This window comes from Rhinolophus ferrumequinum, chromosome 18 (assembly GCF_004115265.2).
Source record: "Rhinolophus ferrumequinum isolate MPI-CBG mRhiFer1 chromosome 18, mRhiFer1_v1.p, whole genome shotgun sequence".
Lineage (NCBI taxonomy): Eukaryota > Metazoa > Chordata > Mammalia > Chiroptera > Rhinolophidae > Rhinolophus > Rhinolophus ferrumequinum.
In genome coordinates, this window is record NC_046301.1 from 13,248,768 (window position 1) to 13,270,237 (window position 21,470).

Genomic DNA, 21,470 nt, shown 5'->3' on the forward strand with positions numbered 1-21,470 from the left:
AAAAAAAATTCTTGAAATTTAAATTAAAAATAAAAATATCCCTGAGATATATTTTTAAAAATCCCTTTATTTATAAGCATGTTGCTTGAATTTCACAAGAGTTATGGGGAGGTTAGTATGAACTCAAACCTGTGAACTAGGACCCACAGACAAACACAATGTTACTTTTACATCTACATGGGCTATTTGATTAGAATCAGGATATAAGCATTAAATTAATAAGAAAAATGGTGAGTATACATAAACATAAAATGACTTAGGATGATCCAAAGTAATCTATATTTGTAAAAATTTTACGTATATTTTAATTCATTTGGATGTATGTTTCTATTCCGGCTACAACTCTAGAATGAGATCATTGTATCCAATGGCCCCAAACATGTGTGGTAGGCTAAACAGACCCCCAAATGAGTCCTCAATCTATCCCAGAACACATGAAGGTTGTCTTATATGGCTAAAAGGATTTTGCAGGTAAGATTAAGTTAATGATTCTGAGATGGGGAGATTTTGGTGGAATATCCAAGCAGGCCAATATAAAATCATAGCAATCCTTATAAGAGTGACACAGCAGGAAGTCACTCAGGAAGAGAGAGTGAAATGATCACAGAGCAAGAGGCTGAGTGATGAACTTTGAAGATGGAGAAAGGAGACACAGTCAAAAAAGATAGGTGGCCACCCGTAGCTTAACAAGGCAAAGAAATGGATTCTTCCCTCAGAGTCTTTAGAGGAAACCAGCTCTGCCCACCTTAACTGCAGCCCAGTGACACTCATTTTGGGTGTCTAGCTTCATGCATTTGTCTTTTTCTCATCTTTTAGCTTGCCCCAAGAACAATCAGCTGGGAAATTATTTTTAATATATTTCTTATCCTTTTTATATCCTATCATAATGCTTTCCTTATAGCCAATAGTAAGTTGTTTCTAAAGATGAAAACGCTTTTATACTATCAAAAACATTGGGTTCCTTTAGCAATATAATACTTTGTGTAGTGTAGAAAGCAGATCTCAGTGTGACAAAAGGATATATACATGAGAAAAGAACACTAAAAAAAGTGATTTTTAAAATAATACTTTGAGAAAAATGGGAGTGGAAAGGTGCATACATTGATTCAGATTACAGTTGAGTGTTGAAGAATCTGCAGAAAATCAAAGGCTGAATAAGTCAAATGCTTGTCCCAAATCCATTTAATGAAATATTTTCAAGATAGTGTTGCTTGATTTCGTTTAGCTTCCCATACTTTTCTCACATTAAATAGCAAAATTAAATAAGCAATTACCAACTATTCTGCAAGCAAAAAATTGAAAGTAAAGTAAGCATAACCTCATCAATTCTATTTTGCTAAAAAATAGGAACCATATACTGTCTATGTTTGTATCTATATTTGTACTTTGAAAAGATTAAAAAGGGCTTCATTATTTGTCATCTCTAAGCAATATTCTTTTAAAATTAGTAGGAATAGCTAAGACATAGTTCTTTATACTTCTAATAAATTTGAGGTTTGTAGATAATAAATTGGAAAGGAGATAAGAAAGTTCAATTTTAAATAAATCTTTTTAATATGTAGCATTATGATCTAGCAAGTAATTCTCCTAAGCATGTGGCTTAATAAGAGATATTTAAGAAAGAGAAAATTATGTCTTAAATGTACCCCATTCCTTCTTTTATTTTGTTAAGAAAATATTTCTGTATTTAGCTTCTTAATTTTATTGCTTCATAGTTTGTAAAATGATGCTTTTATTCAGCATCTTTCCATGAAAATATGTACCATCATTTCCTATAACGTAATTCTAACTTAAAATCTACATTGCCATAAATATGTATATACTATCAGGTTATGAAAAACAAAAACAAACAACAAAAAAACAAAAAATAAACCCTTGCTTTTTATCCTCAAAAAAAAAAAACAAAAACACGAAATATCTCTTCTTATGCTTAAAATGGAATGATGGGCAATGAATTAAACTATTAGCTTTAAATAGATTGAGATTTATAATTTGCAAGATGCAGAGAGTTAAACAGCTATTTATTGATGTCATTACAATACCTATGTCATAAATAACTCTAATGAGCAACAAAACAATAGTTTATTTTTTTACAAAAGATGCTCTTTTAATGTTTAAATTCTCAATGTCCTCATAAATGGAAAATTATTCCTAAGTACATAAGGCACCAGTGAATATTTCAATCTATGCCTGAACCTACAATTATCACAAGGAGCTACAATAAATATGAGAACAATTACTGGAAATAGTAAATTTGCCAATATAGAAAATGAAATTTCATAGGTTCCTTCTATGTAAACACTTTTTTTGTTAGATTAGCTATCTTTGCATTAATTTCTCTACTAAGCACAATTGAAATGCTCTAGGATAATACTTTACATTTTTTTTTATATATTCATTTTTCCACAATTATATATGTACCCCATGAGGCCAGTGACTAAACAAGTACAATACTTTTCAACTAAAAGGAAATTAATGAAATTGTTTTAACTTATGAATGTAATAATAAGTAGGTTACCGATGAGTGCACTTTTAAAATTATACAATTTCCCACTATTATTTTATTTCTGTTTACTTTCCATTATATCTTATAACGTTGACTATCGTCTGCCTAGATTTTCAGGACTCCATGCTTTGTGAACACCTGAGTAGGTTCAGTCTTTGGACTTCTGTTGACATTTCTTTATAATAAGTTCCTTAGAGACTCTGTACACTCCTACTACACCCCTATCAAGAGACAATTCCAAAATATGCTTCCACCCTGGGTACCGTCCTGTCACAATGTTCTGTTCAGTTCTGTCTGGGACTTGTCCAAAAAGTAAGCTAATAGTTTTTACTCCAAAATATGTTTCTTTCTTTTTTCTTGCCTATCACATTAATACTTTAAATATCCCAAGTACTTTTGTCCTCCACAATTTATTTTCGATTTATTAATTTCCACTTCTATGGCCACTATCCTTGGCAAACCATGATTTCTCATGCCTAGACAATCACATTAGAGTTCTTTGTAGTGTTTTGGCTGCTCCTGTTCCTAGTATAGTACATACCAATTGGAATTTCTCAAATGTGATTTACACAAATATCGCCATATGTTGTATTTTGTAATATATGAAACATATAATTTGGATTTCAACAGATAAGCTCTTCTGCGGTTATCTTTTATCATCTGGATCCCCTCCCATATTTTTTTCCACATTCATATCTTGGTTTTGTTTAATAGACCAGACCACTCATTTCATGCAATCTGTTACATCTGCTATCCTTTCAAGAAATCTTATTCATTCAATTGTCCCTATACAGTTCTCGCCCAAGTTCTGCACTTTTGCCTTGTATTTATTTTATGATCTGTGCTGGTTATTGTGCGCATTGGATTCATTCTATGACCAGCTCTGCAGTATCCTGTGCCCATGAAATCGGTCTCTACAGTGGCTTCAAGTAGTCCAGTTTGACCCCAAGTGGATAGAAGCCCCAGCAGGAAATCTGCAATCAACAGGAAGGAGGTGAGATTTTCATCTCCCTTCCCTTCTCTCTCAGCTAAACCGCAGAAAGGACATGGGCTCTGTTCTTCTATTCGTGGGCACTACTACTCCTATCACAACTCTCTTCTCACACAAATGTAGATTTTGCCAGTTCCTAATAATACAGCCCACTCTGGTAGTGCATAGCGTAGGAACAATTATTCTCACTCTTGCTAGTCTCTGGATCCGCCCTTATTATTTTTTGCCACCTGTCTCCTGAGACTCATGATACAAATCAACTTCTCATTGTACCTGTTTATTCCTTTTTATATAATAGCCATTTCCTTTTCCCAGTCTGTGTTTATGTATTTTGTAACAGCTTAGAGTTCGTATTTAAAATTGAACCCTATTTCACACCACACACCAAAAGCAATTTCAGGTGAACAATAGAATTAAATGAAGATAATATAGGAGAACATTTTCATCATCTTCTTAACAATTAGCAATGATTTTTAAACAAACCCTAACAGCACAAAATGTAAAGGAAAATAATTGTAATAAAATAATGCATTCTGTATGTTTCATTTATTTAAAATTCAACAACTGGTAAAACTGCAATAGAGTGATAGGATTTTCCAGGACAGCATGTGCCTTTGGGGAAGGAATGAGCAGGAACTGGGATGGCAGGTGACATGCTGGCAGCATCTTCCCCATCACCTGATCATTGTACAAGTGTTATTTTTGTGAGATTCCCAATGTTTCACAAACACCCGTTATGGACATTTGTATTTTACGTACGCCTCAATTGAAGGAAAGCTTAAAAATCTATCTTTCATAATTACTGACAGAACAGAAGAGATAATAAAATCAGGTCCCTAAGAATGTGAAAGGGGATGCGATCAGAGCACGAGTGAAGAAAGCAAAGAAAAAGAAAAACTGGCTATGAATGCAAATAGATGTATATTTGGAGGCGGGAAGAGGAAGATCTTTAAAAAGTTCCCATATTATAACTTCAATTTTCTCTCAATTAGGTGTATGCTGAAAGCTCAGATGAAACATAGTGACACTTGTAAAGACTGGAAACGTTCTGACCATCATGGAGGATAGAAAATGAAGCAGATCGTAACTTGCAACAGTAGCAGATGTAATAATCTGACCTGTTAGCCATGTTAGATAGACTCCTGACAGCCTTTAAGCCACACACACCCCTTCTTTCCCTTCTATCCCACATCTGCCAAGATAATAAGTAATCCTGGTTACCCCTTCCTTTGACTTTCTGGGGAAGTTTAATCATGTAAGCGCCCTCCAGAGTACATGCCTAATCACCGCCCTGGACCCTCCCTCTCACCACCATAAAAACCTCAAACCAGTCTCCTTTCCTTGACCCCTTGACACAATTTTTGGACCCACTTCAGAGGTCTGCTTCTGATCTCTCCCAGAAAACATCATTATGTGAGTAACAAACTTAGCATATTGTGTTGGAGTCTGTGGTATCACCAGCCTCAACATCCAAATAATATCAGCCTCAAAATATGGTTGGAGGGTGGGGTGGAGAACTGACCCCCACCTCAGGGGGCAGATGGTTACAATGGGATTGCTGGGTAGCACGGAGGGATTATATGACATTGTTGTGTTCAGGTGCTCGTGCTTCCTCATTTCAACAATAGCTCAGGAAAGTGCTCCATTGTGTAAGGTAAACCAACAAATAGTTAGCAATACCCTATCATCTGCTTGATTTTACAAGGCATGACATTCAGACGAGTGCAGAAAAATACTTCTCTAACTCTGTGCTAAGTGCCAGTATCATTAATTGTTTTATTATTATTTGTTTTATTTTCCCCTGAGTATTCCAACTTAAACACAAATAGTCTAGTGTCTTTTACTGATACGGGCCTTCAGCAAAGAAATCTTGCCAATGAACTCCATATGCAGGTACATATGCTTTCAGATTTCTTTTTTTCAAGCGATAGAAGGATAATGTAAGCTGCTGGGAAAAAATACTGTAATTTTCTTTCATTTTTACTGAAGGCAGGCAGATAAACACCTATAGGTAGATCTCTACCTGCAGGCATGAATATGCTTTAAGAGAAAATCTCTTAAGTTATGCAATGATGCTTTTAAAAGGAATTATTTAGTGTGTTAGCTAATTACTAACCTGCTCTGAAAAAAAAATGTTTATTTTAAACATACTTGGAGTTTTTCCAATTCCTTTACTGTATTGCAGTGCATTTTCTCACATCTTCAGGAGATAAAAGGAAGGCAACTTATTTTGTTAAAACCTTATTCAAAGATTTTATTAAAAACAGTATCCTCACTCTTGGTTTTAAATCTCAATTGATGGTTGGTGTTTTAAATATGAGTTTTTCAGTGTCAATGAAATCTGTTCAAAATAATGATTGAATAAAAAGTAACTACATGGGGGCCTGCCCGGTGGCTCAGGCGGTTGGAGCTCTATGCTCCTAACTCCGAAAGGCTGCCGGTACAATTCCCACATGGGCCAGTGGGCTCTCAACCACAAGGTTGCCGGTTCAACTCCTCGAGTCCCGCAAGGGATCGTGGGCAGCGCCCCCTGCAACTAAGATTGAACATGGCACCTTGAGCTGAGCTGCCTCACGGATGGCTCAGTTGGTTGGAGCGCGTCCTCTCAACCACAAGGTTGCCAGTTCGACTCCCACAAGGGATGGTGGACTGCACCCCCTGCAACTAGCAACACTGGACCTGGAGCTGAGCTGCGCCCTCCACAACTCAGACTGAAAGGACAACTTGAAGCTGAACGGGGCACCCTCCACAGCTAAGATTGAAAGGACAACAAATTGACTTGGAAAAAAGTCCTGGAAGTACACACTGTTCCCCAATAAAGTCCTGTTCCACTTCCCCAATAAAATCTTAAAAAAAAAAAAAAAAAAAAAAAAAGTAACTACATGGCATTTAGTTCTGAAATTCTAAAAAAGTAACTTGTTATTGAGGGAGCAAATATTTATACTAAAAATACAATAGCCTATTTTGACTCTTTTATAGAACACCACAGAAATCACAAGAAAATATTTTGAATCTTGTCAGTAGTCCAAAATATTACTGTCAATACGCTGAATTGTTATTAAACAATTCAAACTGATAAAAACAGTAGAAAAAATGGAAGTAGGCTAAAATATCAATTTATATTTAAAATTTGTAATTATATTTTCATTCCTCAATTATCTCATGGTTTAAATTTAGTTTTGAGAAACTCTTAAGAATTTTATGTAAGTTACTCATTTCCAATAAATATGAGTCCATTCAGCATTAGAAATGAACTCTAATCCATATCCTCTGAATTCTCAGATTGGTTTATAATAGATTAAAAAATATAGATATAAAATTGTCTTCCATTCACTCATTTTTATTTTATTTTTCTTCATTGTGTCTTTCTTTTTAGAGAAGTTTTAAATTTGATGTAGTCTGATTTGTCCTTTACTTTATGACATCTAGATTTCATGTGTTTTTCCCACTCCAGAATAAAATTATTTCTTCCAAAAAAAAATTCAGATACTTTACTTCTTTTTTCACTTGAATATTTTTCTTGTTTTTCACAACTTAAATCGGCTTGATTTTTCATTTGTAATGCAACATACCCAAAACAGCTACTCATCTCAAGGGTCAGAACATTCTAAGCAATTTGGGATGTTGTCGAAACCTTCAAAAGTAATGCTTTGAAGTATTTTATAACTATGCAATTAACAAAGTTAGTGATGTTGTCATGCTCAGAGTCAGTGAACTCACTCAGAAAGAACATCCCATCACTAGGGTATGCCCTTGGGGGAATTATTTTCTCTTATCATGGAAGCAAACCATTAACATATTTTGAGTTTTCATTCGTCTATAATACCCCAGTGATGTTACGAGCATTTTACCTGTGCCTAATGCACATGCAGTATTATGCTCATACGTCCTTTCGGGCTGCTATAACAAAAATACCACAAATAGGTAGCTTATAAACAATAGAAACGAATTGCTCTCAGTTCTGGAGTCTGGAAGTCTGGGATCAGGATGTTCTCGTGATTGAGTGAGCCCCCCCTTAGGGGTCCAAAACTTCTCATTTTATCCTCAAATGGCAGGAGAAACTAGGGATCTCTAATTCAGTCACCTCTTCCAAGCTCTCTGTTTGTTGGTTTGGTTTTTCATGTATTTAATCCTGGTAAAGTTGCAACTGAAGAAGATGAACAACAAAAAATGTACTTTGAGTACATGGTGAAGAGTTGACCAAGATCCTAGAAATACTTCAAGTGAGATGTTAATAAGGAAACGAAAATTTTAATAGCAGATTCATAGTTTTGTTTTGTTTTGTTTTGTTTTGTTTTTTCAAGACAGAGTGAAGGTACATCCCTAGTTTTCCAGCCAGTAAGAAGTAGTCATTCATGGAGATTGATGTTAGTGCACCAAAAATGAGCCTTTGGTACGAACTAGTATCATTGTGATGAGCCAGTTCATTTGCAGAAAGACTGTGCTATGGGAAAAAACTTAAGATCAGAATTTAACTGTTTTCACTTCAGGACACGCTGCCAGGGTATAAGCTATTTCATTCACTTATAACATTAACATATAGCACCATGCATGGCACATAGAAAGCATTTGATTACTTTATTCAGCAAAAAAAATTGTTTGAGAATCTATTCTGTGATAGGTATTGTTTAAAGATAGGAAATTACAGAAATAAACTGGCAGATTAGTGTCCTGCTGTGCGCATAGTTCACATTCTAGTGGAAGATACAGGAAATAAACATACCATGTTTCCCTGAAAATAAGACCTAGCCGAGCCATCAGCTCTAAGGTGTCTTTTGGAGCAAAAATTAATATAAGACCCAGTCTTATTTTACTATAAGTCTGGGTCTTATATAATACAATATAATATAATATAACCAGGTCTTATATTAATTTTTGCTCCAAAAGACGCATTAGAGCTGATGGTCCAGCGAGGTCTTATTTTCGGGGAAACACAGTATACCTACATCTAAGTAATACTTTCAGGTTAATAAATGACATACACAAAATTAAAGCTGAATTTAGGAATAAAGAATGAAAAGAAGGGGGAGATTTGGCACCTGGAGGGAAGAATGTCACCTTTGTGAGATGATGTCATAGTAGAAGAAGCAAGAATAATAGAAAGACACCAGCCAAATAGAAATTTGGGGAAAGATATTTCTTATAGAAAAAATAATAATCATAAAGGGTTGTGGACAAAAATTACCTTAGTGGGTTTGAGGACAACAAGCCCTGAGGGAGTGACCCAGAATAAGTAGGGAAACAAAAGGTATGAGATGAACTCAGAGACGCAGTCAGGGGTTAGATTAAGAAGGGCTTGTAAACTAGAAAAAGGCACTGTAGGGTTTTGAGCAAGAGAGAGCTATGATTTATGTTTCCAAAAGATTACTTTGGATTCTGTGTAGAATATAAGTAATAAATCAGGTGAAATCACAGAGACCAGTTAGCTAATTAGGTTATTAAAGTAATTTAGAAAAGAGATGATGATGGTTTGGACTAGCAGTCGTGGAAGTCATTAGAAGTATTTGAAAGCTTATGGTTAAGCTTACAGACGGTCGACAGCCAGTTTGCAGATGACTGAGCAACCAGACAGCTGGCTGATAGACCGCATGTACAATTTCAGGAAATGGGAGGGAGTAAGGATAAATCCTGGGGCTTTGTTATGGCCCGCTGACACAGGGAACACTGGGGGAGTAGGTTTTGAACCCGGAAATTAATTTTAACTATGTTAAGTTGTACATGCCAAATGCATGTTGAAACAAAGATATTTAGAAGTGGAAATACCAAATTATGAACTCAGGCTGTGCAATTGAGGGTTGTCAGTGTGTAAAATGAATTCAAATCCATGGGAATATTTGTAGTCAAAGAATAGAAGATCTGAGAAGTGAGCACTGAAGAGTGGGAATTGGAGAAGGAGTCAGTAAATTAGACTGAATGGGATTAGTTAAGAAGGAAAAAATCAAACCGAGTAGATGTTTTTGTTTGGGAATCCACAAAAGAAAAGTTTTCCTGAAAGGAGTGGTGTATTATAGAAAAGGGTTCTTAATGTCAAGCATGAATTTGGTAAAAATCGATCACTGGGGTTGGCCAGTGAAGGTTTTGGTGACACTTGCAATAATAATTTCTTAATAGTATTAAACTATCCAGTCAAAATTAGTTGTTGGCTGTGTTAAAGAAGAACAGGCAAATGTGAATGTGGCAACAACCAGTTATGTGAGGATAGAGGGAATCAAAGAGATTCTTGTTAGTTCATTTGGTTTTTAAATTGGAAACATTTCTGCAGATGTGTTTGTGACACATGGGAAAACACAATATTTGAGTGCCGATAGATTTGTTAATGGAAAGATGAGTGGGTCTATTATATGTTCTATTTTCTCGGTGAAAAAAAATCAAATTCACCATTGAGAAGGGAGAAGTGTGAGGAGAAAGAAAAAAGTATAAAATACTTTTTTGAAGAATGATAAGCAACATGACGATGGAATGTGAATTTCTAGAGACTAGTCTCGGTAACGAGGGAGTAAAATCTGTAAAGGAGTGATAGACAGTGAAATCGTTTTGGATTTGATGGGATCTCCAAACAAACATGATAATGATTAAAAAAAGAAAAAAACAAAAACTTAACTTTTAAACAAACGTTTTAAAAATTAAATAAATCTGGAGTGTGAAGTAAATAGTCTAGTGCAGCTTTCCCCAAACAAATGCTCAAAAACAATTTTGTTCAATGAAAAGAAAACAGGTTTTCAATATAAAGAGGTGTCAGTGGTCACCTAAGTTTGAGGTCCACTGACATAACCCAACCCAGAGTTTCGTTGATGGTTTGTTTTATATTTTTAAGATTGCAGGACTTGTCAGAGCCTTTAATAAGCCACTGGCTATGTGAATCTTCAATAGGGTGATTTTAAATGTTGTATTTGAGAAAATCCTGTATGTGTGTAGGGGTGTGATCCCCCCAAAAAAACAATTATTTTTCTTTCTCCAATGTACCGTCACCCAGGTTAATGTCTATAGGTCCCTTTGAGGAAGACCAGGAGAAAGATTAAAGTATAAATTCTAGTGTAATTTAGAGAATATAGTTAGGATTGACCCTTGTGCTTCTGAATTTCAAGTATTTTAACACATTCCCTTTTCATTTTATTTCTACCCATGACTGCTTTGCATAATGCCTTCCACCATCCTTTGTTTTGCCTTAGATTAATAAAGTAAGTGTTATATGAGATTTATTTTGTGAGATAGTCAAAGCTCACATATCACTTTTCCTATGGTAATCAGGCACTAACCACCTGTCGCTTTACTGATTGTAATATTATACTTAACTATGCAAGGAGTAGAAACAGCTTGTCTATTTGAATATGATCTTAGATTTCAAAGAATGCTTTTCTCTAAAGAGTGCTACATTTTAAAGTAAACACACATTTCAAGAAAAGTAAAACAGCCACAATTTCAAGTTCCTTCAAGGTGTTGCTAAAGACAAGGAACTTGAGTAAAATGCACTGCATTGCTCATGGCAGCTGAAAAGATAATGTGTGAAATTAGGAATGCTAGTTTCATAATTCCGAGGCAGGCAGGGACCAAAAAAAAATTCTAATTTCACCATTTTGAGAAAAAGCAAAACAAAAACCCTCCGGTGCTTTCATATGCTTTTTCTCCTATGCAATGGAGGTTGCTGAAAGTTCCATATGCTAAGAACTTAGTTAGCAATTCAGTGTACCTGTGTCTGTAAACTAATGCCATCTTTGGAACTGGCTGTGAGGGTGAGGGCAGCCCCACTGTGTTGAGTGATTCCCATCTCTAGCCACTGCCCTGTGACATCTAGAAACATCATGTAGGCTTCCCCTGGTTGACTCAAAGCGTATGCTGAGGCTCGTATTGATACTTAGGGCCTCTGTGCTCTGCTCGCTGCCCACACAGCAGCTGTAGTCACATTCTGAGCATAGAAAGTTGGGTTTTATCTAAGTGTTCGAAATCCACTGTCTCAAAAAGAGATGCTGCAGGACAGAAGTATCTTTTATTGAAATGAGCTGAAAGCATTTACATCCTGGAGAAAAGCTGTGCTTTCCTATGGATACTCACAAATGACTAATTGTGTCTGGTGCCAGGTGCACAAAGCAAATCACTTGCTTTTGCTTTCACAGTTTATAAGGGAAAGAGGGTACACTGAACACAAAGAATCAGCATATTGCTTTTCAAGATGTATGTATTGTTTTTGGCGATGATACCTGCTTTCTTTCTATTTATTATTCTAGTTCAATGTCCTTATAGTCTTTTCTTTTTTCTCTTTTATTTCCATATTGAATTGTGATCAGAAGAGCACAGGAAATTGCATTTTGCAAAATCCTCTGTTGATTCACATATAAATTTCAGAAAAGGCAGAGTGACTGTCAGGAGATGAGCATTTCTTTCTTGAGATGTTCTTGGTCTGATACCCTTCAAACTGAGTGAGATTAACGGGTACCGATAGATCAGAGCTCATGAGTACACATATTTTAGCCCATTGGTTCTTTTGTTAATGCAAGTGCCGTAGACATTTGCAGCGTTGTTTGTGTTATTCTTCTTTTCAGTTCGAATTTTTTATTTTCCTGCTATGTATTTTTTAATCGCAGAAATAGAATTATATAATTATCATTTTTAGTATTGTATGTGCCACATTTACGTCGTTATTTTTTTTCACAATCCTTAATGATTAAGACTGCATGAAACTTTTCCAAATAGTTCTCAATCACCAGAATTTGACTCAATGAGACACCATTCTAGAAAAAAAATTTTAAGGCAAATTAACGATGTCAGGGTTACGTCATTTTGTTTTGATCTATAAAGTAGTGGGTTTTTTTCCTGGTATAAAATTATAAAATGAGCTTAAGTATGCAGACACACAGGCTATTCATCTGTATAGTTTAGTTTAATATTGAGTATATGAACTATGCTTTTGGTTTATTTTATGATATCCCTGTGTTATTATTTTAGTCTTGTATGTGCCAGCAAGTATTTAGGGAACTTTTCCAGTCAGGGTTGAACCTGAGAAACTGAAGCAGTACTAGACATGTACTAAGGGAATTATTGTAAGGAATTAGCTAACATGACTGTGAGGTCTGCCTAGGCAAGTCCAACATCTGTAGGGTAGGCCAGCAAGAAGGGAAGGGTGGAACTCGCAGGCATGAGTTAAAGATGCAGCACACAGGATTTCTTCTCCCAGGAAACCTCAGTTCTGTTCTAAGGACTTTCAACTGATTGAATCAGGCCCACCAGGTTATCTAGGATAGTCTCCTTTTCTTAAAGTCACCTGATTAAGAATGCTAATCACATCTACAAACACCTTCCCAACACCTAGATTAGTGTTTGGTTCAATAACTGGGTCCTAGAGCCTAGCCAAACTGACACATACAACTGACCATCAAAGCCCAGCATGTGTCAATTTGGCACATTTACACATCTCCTTGAACTATGTTATTCTCCAAATAGAAAAAAAAAAAAAAAAAAAAAACAACAGTCATACTTTCCATCTACCATGATACGACTCTCCTGCGTACACCCAAAGTGCACGAATCATGTTCCTGAAGGAGGATACACAGTCAGCGTGTAATGTTTCCTCTCCTATCTCATATCCTGTCACTTAAATACTGCGATGTAAAGTTATTACTATTATTAATACATCTTATGCTTGATGACAAAGGGATGAATGGGGGAGAATATGCTTAATATCCCTATCTATTTATCTGTCTTTCTATCTACAAACAAATCCATAGCAAAATAAGGAATGAAGCTTCAAAAATATTAGAGTCCTCATTTGTGCAACTGGTCATGAGGTCATAGCTAATATTTATAACTTTATTTACACTATCATTCCAGAACCTCCGCTGGTTCTTTGCCTGGTGAGGTAAACTAAATCTTAATTCCTGAAGGGTCGGGGCCATTAACAGTCCTTCCTGAATCGGGTCGTTGTTCTTTTCCATTACTTTAATCACTGGACACGGTGATACTAGGAAATGAGTTAAGGGGTCTCCTATATTCCAGCCATATTCTTCCTTACCACCATTATGTAGTGGAAATTGTGCAAACCAATTTCCCTGGTGGTCAGGCTCTGTCACCCCAATCAATATAGAAACTTCTCTATTCGCCTATTGATTCGGAGATATGACAAGACCGAAATACCCAGTGATACTGGTTCAGTGGGGTCATCATTGTGCCTCTTGGTAGAGGCATTCTTCCCTTTGGACTAAGACACCCAAACCAGCAGAGCATAAAGTCACAGGGACAGGAACTAAAAAATGTCCTAGTCACAACAGTGAGTGGTGCCACTCCCATTTGCACCCCTTCATTCCTGGATCATGAATACCGGCTATGGGAAAACAGCACTAGGCATGGGTCACTCATCTAGACCATGTACAGCTTCATGGAGGAGATTGTCACGCATCCACAAGGTATTGCCACCTAGCTGACAATTGTAACTAAGTCTTCGAAAGACCATAGTACTGTTCTGTCAAGCCAACTGATACTGGATGATGGAAAACATGGTATAACCGGTAAATTCAATGAGCATGGGGCCACTGCTAAACTTCACCTGCTGTTTAAGAAGTGATCACTGCTTCACTGAACAGAAACAAGGCTACCTGAAGTACCACGATGGCGCATAGGTATTCTGTCAGTGCATGATGACAGTCTTCACAGAAGCATGTGTGCATGACAGGGAAATCCATACTCAGAAAAGTGTCATTCAGAACACACTACTACCCCTACCATGATTAACTTGATTCAGTGTAATCAATCTGTCAACAGGTTGCTAACTGCCACCCTGAAGAATGGGGCCATATTAGGGATACACTGTTGGTCTCTGCTGCTGGCAGCCTGGGCACTCAGAAGTAGCTGTCGCCAGTTTAACTTGGTGAGTTGAAGTCCGTATCACTGAGCCCGTTAATCACCCCCCACTTTGTTCATGACCCACTGAGCAATGGCAGGCATGGCTGAGGAAAGAGGCTGATTTGTATCCACTGGTATGTAATCCTATCCATGAGATGGTTAAAATCCTACCTTGCTAAGGTCACCTTTTGATGAAAATCCCCATTGGACACAAATGCATTCTGTCTTTGCCCATTCAATGAATCCATCCACATATCTCTTCCCAAGACCACCCTGCCACCAATTTTACTACGATGTCCCTTCTGATTGACAATTCAGCCTAACCACTGGTTGAGCCTAGAAAGCAATGTACGCCATACCTCCGGCAATTGTTCCTTCCAAGCAAATTGCACAACCAGGTGCACTGCTTGAAGTTCTGCCAACTGGGAGGGTTTCCCTAGCTACCGTCCTTTAGACATGTTGCCAGAGAGCCTGGAATGCTGCAGCTGCCCACTCTGCACAGTACCTGCATGTTATGCAGGACACTCTGCAAAGCGAGGCCTGAGTTTCCTTGTGCTCAGTCTACTGACCATAGGAAACTACCTCGGAGGCCACAGGTACAGACTGAGAAAGAACAGGTAATGAAGAGGAGTGGGGTTATGGACATTTGGGCCACGTCCTCATTAACTCCTTTGTGTCTCCAGGGCTTGCTCTAGTCCACTATCTTAGATAGCACTTCCATTTGAGGCTAGAGTGTGCCGAACACGTCCAACTTTATGGCTTGGTGAATCAGAAAATATCCAGTTTGTGATGGGCAGCTCAGGTTACACTGGAACTTCGCAGCAGAAGGTTAAGCATTCAGTCTGTGAAGGCCCAGTAGTGGGTCAAAAGCTGTTTCTCAAAAGGAGAGTAGCTCTCCATAGAGGATGGCAATGCTTTGCTCCCAGTCCTAAGGGTCTTCTCCGTGATTCAGCTGTAAGTGCCTATCAGCAACAGCATGTGTCCCTACCACTGACATTTAACACACCATTGCATCTGCTGAATCAACAGCCAAAGTGCCAGACCAGCTTGCAACAAAGCTCGCACCTGTCACACAGCCTTCTCATCGTCTGGACTCTAAAGTAGCAGCTCTCCAGGCCTCTCAGTAATGGGCCAAAGAGCACCCTACAATGAGAACAGATGTCTCCAAAATGCAAATGGTACAGCAGGCATTGTGTCTCTTTTCTGGTTGGGCCAGATGCAATGACCTATCTTTTACCATAGGAAGGAAATCACGTGTTCCACACCACTGAGCTCCTAGAAATTTCACTATGATGGAAGGTCTCTGAGTTTATTTCCCACCTGCTACATGCGAAGGGATTTACGGGAGGGAAGTGGCTTATGTGATCGTGGACGCAAATCCAAAATCTATAGCGTAGCCCATCAGCAAAGGCAAGGGGAAACTCTTAGCATGAGTGGAAGCTGCCATTCTATTCTTAACAGCCTTTCCATCTTTTATATAAGATGATCTAGGATGATCTCCTTTACTTAAAAATCAACCGCTTATGAACGTTGAATTACATTTGCAAAATATCTTCACCACTACACATAGATGAGTGTGTGATTGAATACCCAGGGACTCTAGATTATCTAAGTGACGCACACAACTGATATTTACTGTAACCTTTGCACAATAACTCATGCATCTCTGGAGAGTGTCCCTAGTTTGTAAAATAATACATGATTTCTAAACTTTCCTGGATGTATATCACTCGGCACATCCTCATGACATTGCACTGAATTCCACTAGGTTAGCAATTATGCGAAAGAGTAAATGTCATCACAAACTACTTGAGGTAACATTTATAAGCCCCATTTATCCTAACTTTTCATCACCGTTATTTCAGGCTAAATCTAACTTCCAGCTTAGTTTCACCATATTTACAGTTTATTAGTTATAAAATGCTTCTTTTAATGCAACAATGAATCACAAGTTACTATAAGGAAGAGAAGGAATTCCAGATGGTCAGGCCTAATGTCAGAATTCTAGACAGTTTAGGGATAGAAAAAACACACTGAAAACTGCATTGCTGGTAGTAGGAGAAATAAAACAAAATTCTAGTACAAATTGTAGTCAAAAATAAAATAAAATTGTAAAAGGAAAAAAAACACACATTTTACCTTTTTCACGATTTTGATTTTGAGATGAACTTCTTTATACGCATACAGGTCCCTTGCAAGGACGGGGAATTATACTGGATCTCTGGCACATAATTGGACTTGAAATTTCATAGAAATGAAGGGCATTGCTGTCAACCCTAAGGTAAGCTGGCTGATGCTAGTAGTATTAGATTCAGTGTGTTGAATTAATATGGAGCCTTAAGACAGAGACTTTTCTCCAGATTAAGTTTCTTAGTTGCCTCTGGTATGAATATAAAAGATTCCTTCTTAGCATTTTTTTTGGACACAGGAAGAAATGGAATTCTCAGTTGAGGTTAGTGTACCTTAATCTAACCCAAATTACCCCCAAAGGCTTAAACATCCCTACTAGCTACCAGTAAATCTTTTTGATGTCTTCTGAAATAGCTGTTTAGACTTGGAAAATAAGAATTAAGAGCTTGTTCTGGGTTTAGTGTCAAAGGGAGATTTTCTCCGTGAAGCTCAGCGAATGCAAAAGCTATGCCTAACTTTCGTAATAATTTCCACCCTCTATGACATGATCCACAATGTAATTCTCTACATTCATTTTGTTACAGAAACTGACTCTCAGAAATATAAATTTAGTTTTCAGTTCAAACCATACACAAGAAAGGATGTATATACACCAGAGCAGTGAAAACGTTATAAATAGGTCATTGGTACCCAATATGAAAGCAAACGTGTGACTTAAAAAAATGTAGAAAAATATTTTTTCCAATTTCTACAGTAATCACATGATCTACTACAAGCCTTAAAATATGATGTACAATTACTATTAATTTTTGATTGTTTAAATTTAGTTCTTCTTTGAAATGATGAAAAATACTAAATTTATTATATTACTTTTATTACCATAGTAGTAGTTAATTAGGCAAATGAAGCAAAGGGAGTTTAGAAAGAAATCTTTGTTCATCTTACTACAAAAGACCATTTAAAGCAATGGTTTTCAAACAAGGTCAGTTTTTTTTGTTTGTTTTGTTTTGTTTTGTTTTTGTTTTATTTTTTTGTTTGTTTGTTTTTTTCTCCCGGAGGACAGAGTAGGTTGTCACACTGTGGTGGGAATGGGGAAATGATGCTATGGGAGTCTAGTGACTGGAAGCAATGGAGGGAGCATGCCATCCCAGAGTGCACAAGAATGTCCCCTACGAACAAAAAGTTATCCACCCAAAATGCCATAATTTCTTTAAAGGTATAAAATGAAGGTGATTGATGTATATTTACATACCTGAACATTATTGATAGAATGCTATATTCAACGTTGCCTTATATAACCTAAGTGTCAGGCACATGCATATAAAAATTGCCTCTAAATAGATTCTGCTGTTATTTTTAATAATTCTGTCCTCGTTGCACCTGTTTCTTCCCTCTTTGCTCCACTAAGTATTTCATAGGCCATTGCTTCTTTGGTAGATATCGCCATGACAACCAAAAACATCGCTATACTTTCCCTTTGCTTTTGATGCTCCTCTCTTTTTATTTCAGTCATTTTATGGATGAAGGTTAATTTTATACCCTCAAATTCTTGTATGTATGTATTCAACAACTACTTATTAGGCATATTTTATGATCCAGCAGTTATCAACATTTGCATAAAGAAGTTGGTAACTCAGGAAGCCTGCAGAGGGAATCAACTATAAACTAGGCCCTGAAGTTGAAGTTATAAAATGGAAATGCAGAGGAGGACAGATTTCAAGTGAGAAGAAAATGAGAGCCAAGACGAAGAGTGACATATAAGTGAGATACATTTCAGAAATAGGAATAAATCAGCACAAATGAATAAATATATTTTGCAAAAGCATATGGGAAGGTAAGTGTGTATGTGCTGATGATGGCCTTATTGAAAAAGATCTTGGGTGTCAAGATAAGAACTCTGGGTTTTTGTTTTTTGTTTTGATTTTTTTTGTTGTTGTTATTTTTTTTACACAAAGGGGAGATGCAGAAATCTTTTGATATGGAGAGGTAGAATGGGAAAATAAATTTTCTAGAGTGATTCATCAGTTTGCAATATGTAGAATGGATTTTGCATGGTGGAAGGAGTTGGGAAAAATTAGATATAGGAGAATGAACTTTAACAGGAATAGCAACTCTGAAGATAAATGTAAGAAGTCAAGACATTAGATTTTAACTCCCTGGAGCAAATATAGATCAACCAAGGGGGGAAAAAAAAACTCCAATGACTGAATATTGATGTATTCTACACTTAGGAAGAGGGAGGAAGAATAGAATAGTGAAAAATGGATCCAAGTAGTCAAAAAGCAAAACAAAACACGGTGTAGAATCAGCTAACTAAATCTAAGATCATGTTGTATTGATTATTGTAGTACCATACTCGTTATAATTCACAATCAGTTTATTAAGAATTGTTTCCATGCTGATAAGCAAGATTGGTGCAGGATCTGTCATTGTAAATACACTATCTGCCTATATAAAACTAAGATATACTAGACTGGGAAATTTTTGTTAACTTTTACCTCTGCATTGTAAATTATCAATGTCAAAGACACCATTTTGCCCTGAATTTTACTTTAATTTTTACAGAAAATGTCCATGCAGAGGCTTTTGTGGATTAAAAGATGGGAGGGTTTGGACATTTAAGTTTATTATTATTATTATTTGTTTATTATTATTATTGTTATTATTGTTATTATTATTATTATTATTTACTGCTGCTGTTGTTGTTATCACACTTGTATTGGTCAGTTTAGCCTAAGACAATTTCACACATATTTGCATAATTCATTTATTCCTTCAAAACTCTATTTCATCTAGATTTCAGAATTAATAAGTATATAATTGAACAGAATATCCTTCAAACTGAGTCAGATGAATGGGCATTAATATATTGGCATTCACGAGCATGCATATTATAGCCTGCCAGTTCTTCTGTTAATTAATGTAAGTGCTGTAGATATAGAACATAACAGTTTCATTAATATAGTTATCGCGTTTGTAATTCTTGTTATGGTCACTTTGCCAAAGAGCATATTCAAGTGACTTTATCTTTATGCATCTAGCATCTCTGTTTTTTCTCTCCTTTTAATATTCTGGCTTGACGCTCGGTAGAACTTTTTGATTCAAATACTTAAGATTTTGTTGAGCTTAGAGAAATTGTCCTTGTTTCAGTGATAGCCGCCTGTTCTCTTGTTCCTGTGTTGTATTTTTCTAAAATTTGTATTAATTTTTTTTTCAATATTATCTTCTAATTTACATTTTTGTATGTTTGCTCAACAGAACTAAGGGAGAGCATCAAGAGCCTAACAGACATTCCCAGCATATCTCTGGGCAGCTCCCTTTTGCCTACGTGATTTGCCTGAATGTGGTCTTTTCCTCAAACTGTGTAAGGCATAGATGGATGGAGTGAGAATAGCCTCTGACTGAGATAGTGAGAAATTATGTTATCATGGTAAAAAATTTTAGGTATTTTCTACTCTCCGCAGCATCTACAATCTCTTTCCATCTCTGGTTACTGTAGTAAGATGGAAATAGATGAGGTCTTGTCTGGTTTTTCTATCACCAAAAGACCCAATTTGGGCCCTTATATGGTAGACACCAATGCACAGAGGGATCTACATTTAATGGTTTGGAGTAAAAGCAACAGCCTCATCCTCTGAATACATCATTTAAGCCCTGGCTAGTTCTTTTCCTACTATAATCATTCCAGCAAGTACTCTGTAACTTCCTGATAGTTTACTTTGTTTTGGGTTTGTTTTTCTTTTACTGATTTTCTAAGGAAAATCAATCAATGACCACATCTAACACTTACCATTATCCTCTTTGTATCTTTCCTCTATTTTTTTTTTTTTTTCTGGACACAGAACACGAAAAACCTTTATTACACGGACTTAGCTGGGAGGGATGATTTATTTGCCTTTCCGGGCCTTGATTTTCCTCAGATAGAACTCCAGCTCCTTGCCCTCTAGCACATAGCCATCTGCTCGGCCACACTGGCCTGGTCTTGAAGCGATCGAGGCATGCAAGAAGCTTGCCCTGCTGGAACTGCTCCTCTAGAAGACTGCTGATTTTGGCATTCTTTTTCCTTTCCATCGTATTTCTTCTGAATTTTCTTTGATCGTTTTTTGTTTAAAATCTCTTCCTCCTCGGGAGTCAGCTTGGCCCCTTTCTTGCGGCCGAGGGGCAGTGCGTAGTGGGACTCGTACCACTGTCGGTAGGGCGTGCTGTCGACGAGCACAATGCAGTTCTTCACTAGGGTCTTGGTGCGGACCAGTTCGTTGTTGGAGGCGTTGTAGACCACATCAATAATCCTCGTTTTGCGCGTACAACACTCGGAGCCCCAGGAGAAGTTCCCCACATCCAGCCTCAATGCACGGTACTTCTTGTTGCCTCCACGCACACGGACTGTGTGTATGCGGCGGGGACCAATCTTAGTGTTGGCGGCAGGGCGTCCCAGCTCCTATTTTCGCTTCTTGTGGTAGGGCTTCCTCTTGCCCCCGGTCTTGCGGCGCTTGTGCCAGTTGTCCCGAGAGATGCCCATGGCTCAGCGCCGACTGGAAAGAGCTCTTTCCTCTATTTTGTTGATCATGTTCCAACTGAATAGTTTCTAATTTTCTTTAAAAATTGCATCATCTTTGACATAATTACTTCTTTCTAGTGATGTTATGAATTAATTCACATCTCTTAAATTATCTTATAGATTATATTTGTGGGGAGGATAACATGAGTTCTAAACTCACCTCTTGATATGGAGGTCTTAATTTTTTATCTTCAATAACATTTGAATGTACCTTAAAATGCTATACATTCAGAGACATCTCTTTTAAACTATCTAGGCTGTGTCTTAATTAACACATACCAAATAAGTGGATGTTTTAGCCATTATGTGAAATATATATATACATTTTTATAATATACATATATATAACATATATATGTAACATATATAAATATATTTATATATATTCTAACATATTCTAATATTCTAATATTTTACCTAGACTGGATTTTGCTGAAACTATTTTCTAAACTTTG

At 36.8% G+C, this 21,470-nt stretch overlaps 1 pseudogene; it reads right to left on the minus strand.

Moving 5' to 3' along the window:
• Positions 1 to 20,294: 20,294 nt before the first annotated feature.
• On the minus strand, positions 20,295 to 20,994 carry LOC117037979 (40S ribosomal protein S8-like; annotated as a pseudogene).
• Between the last annotated feature and the right edge of the window lie 476 nt (positions 20,995 to 21,470).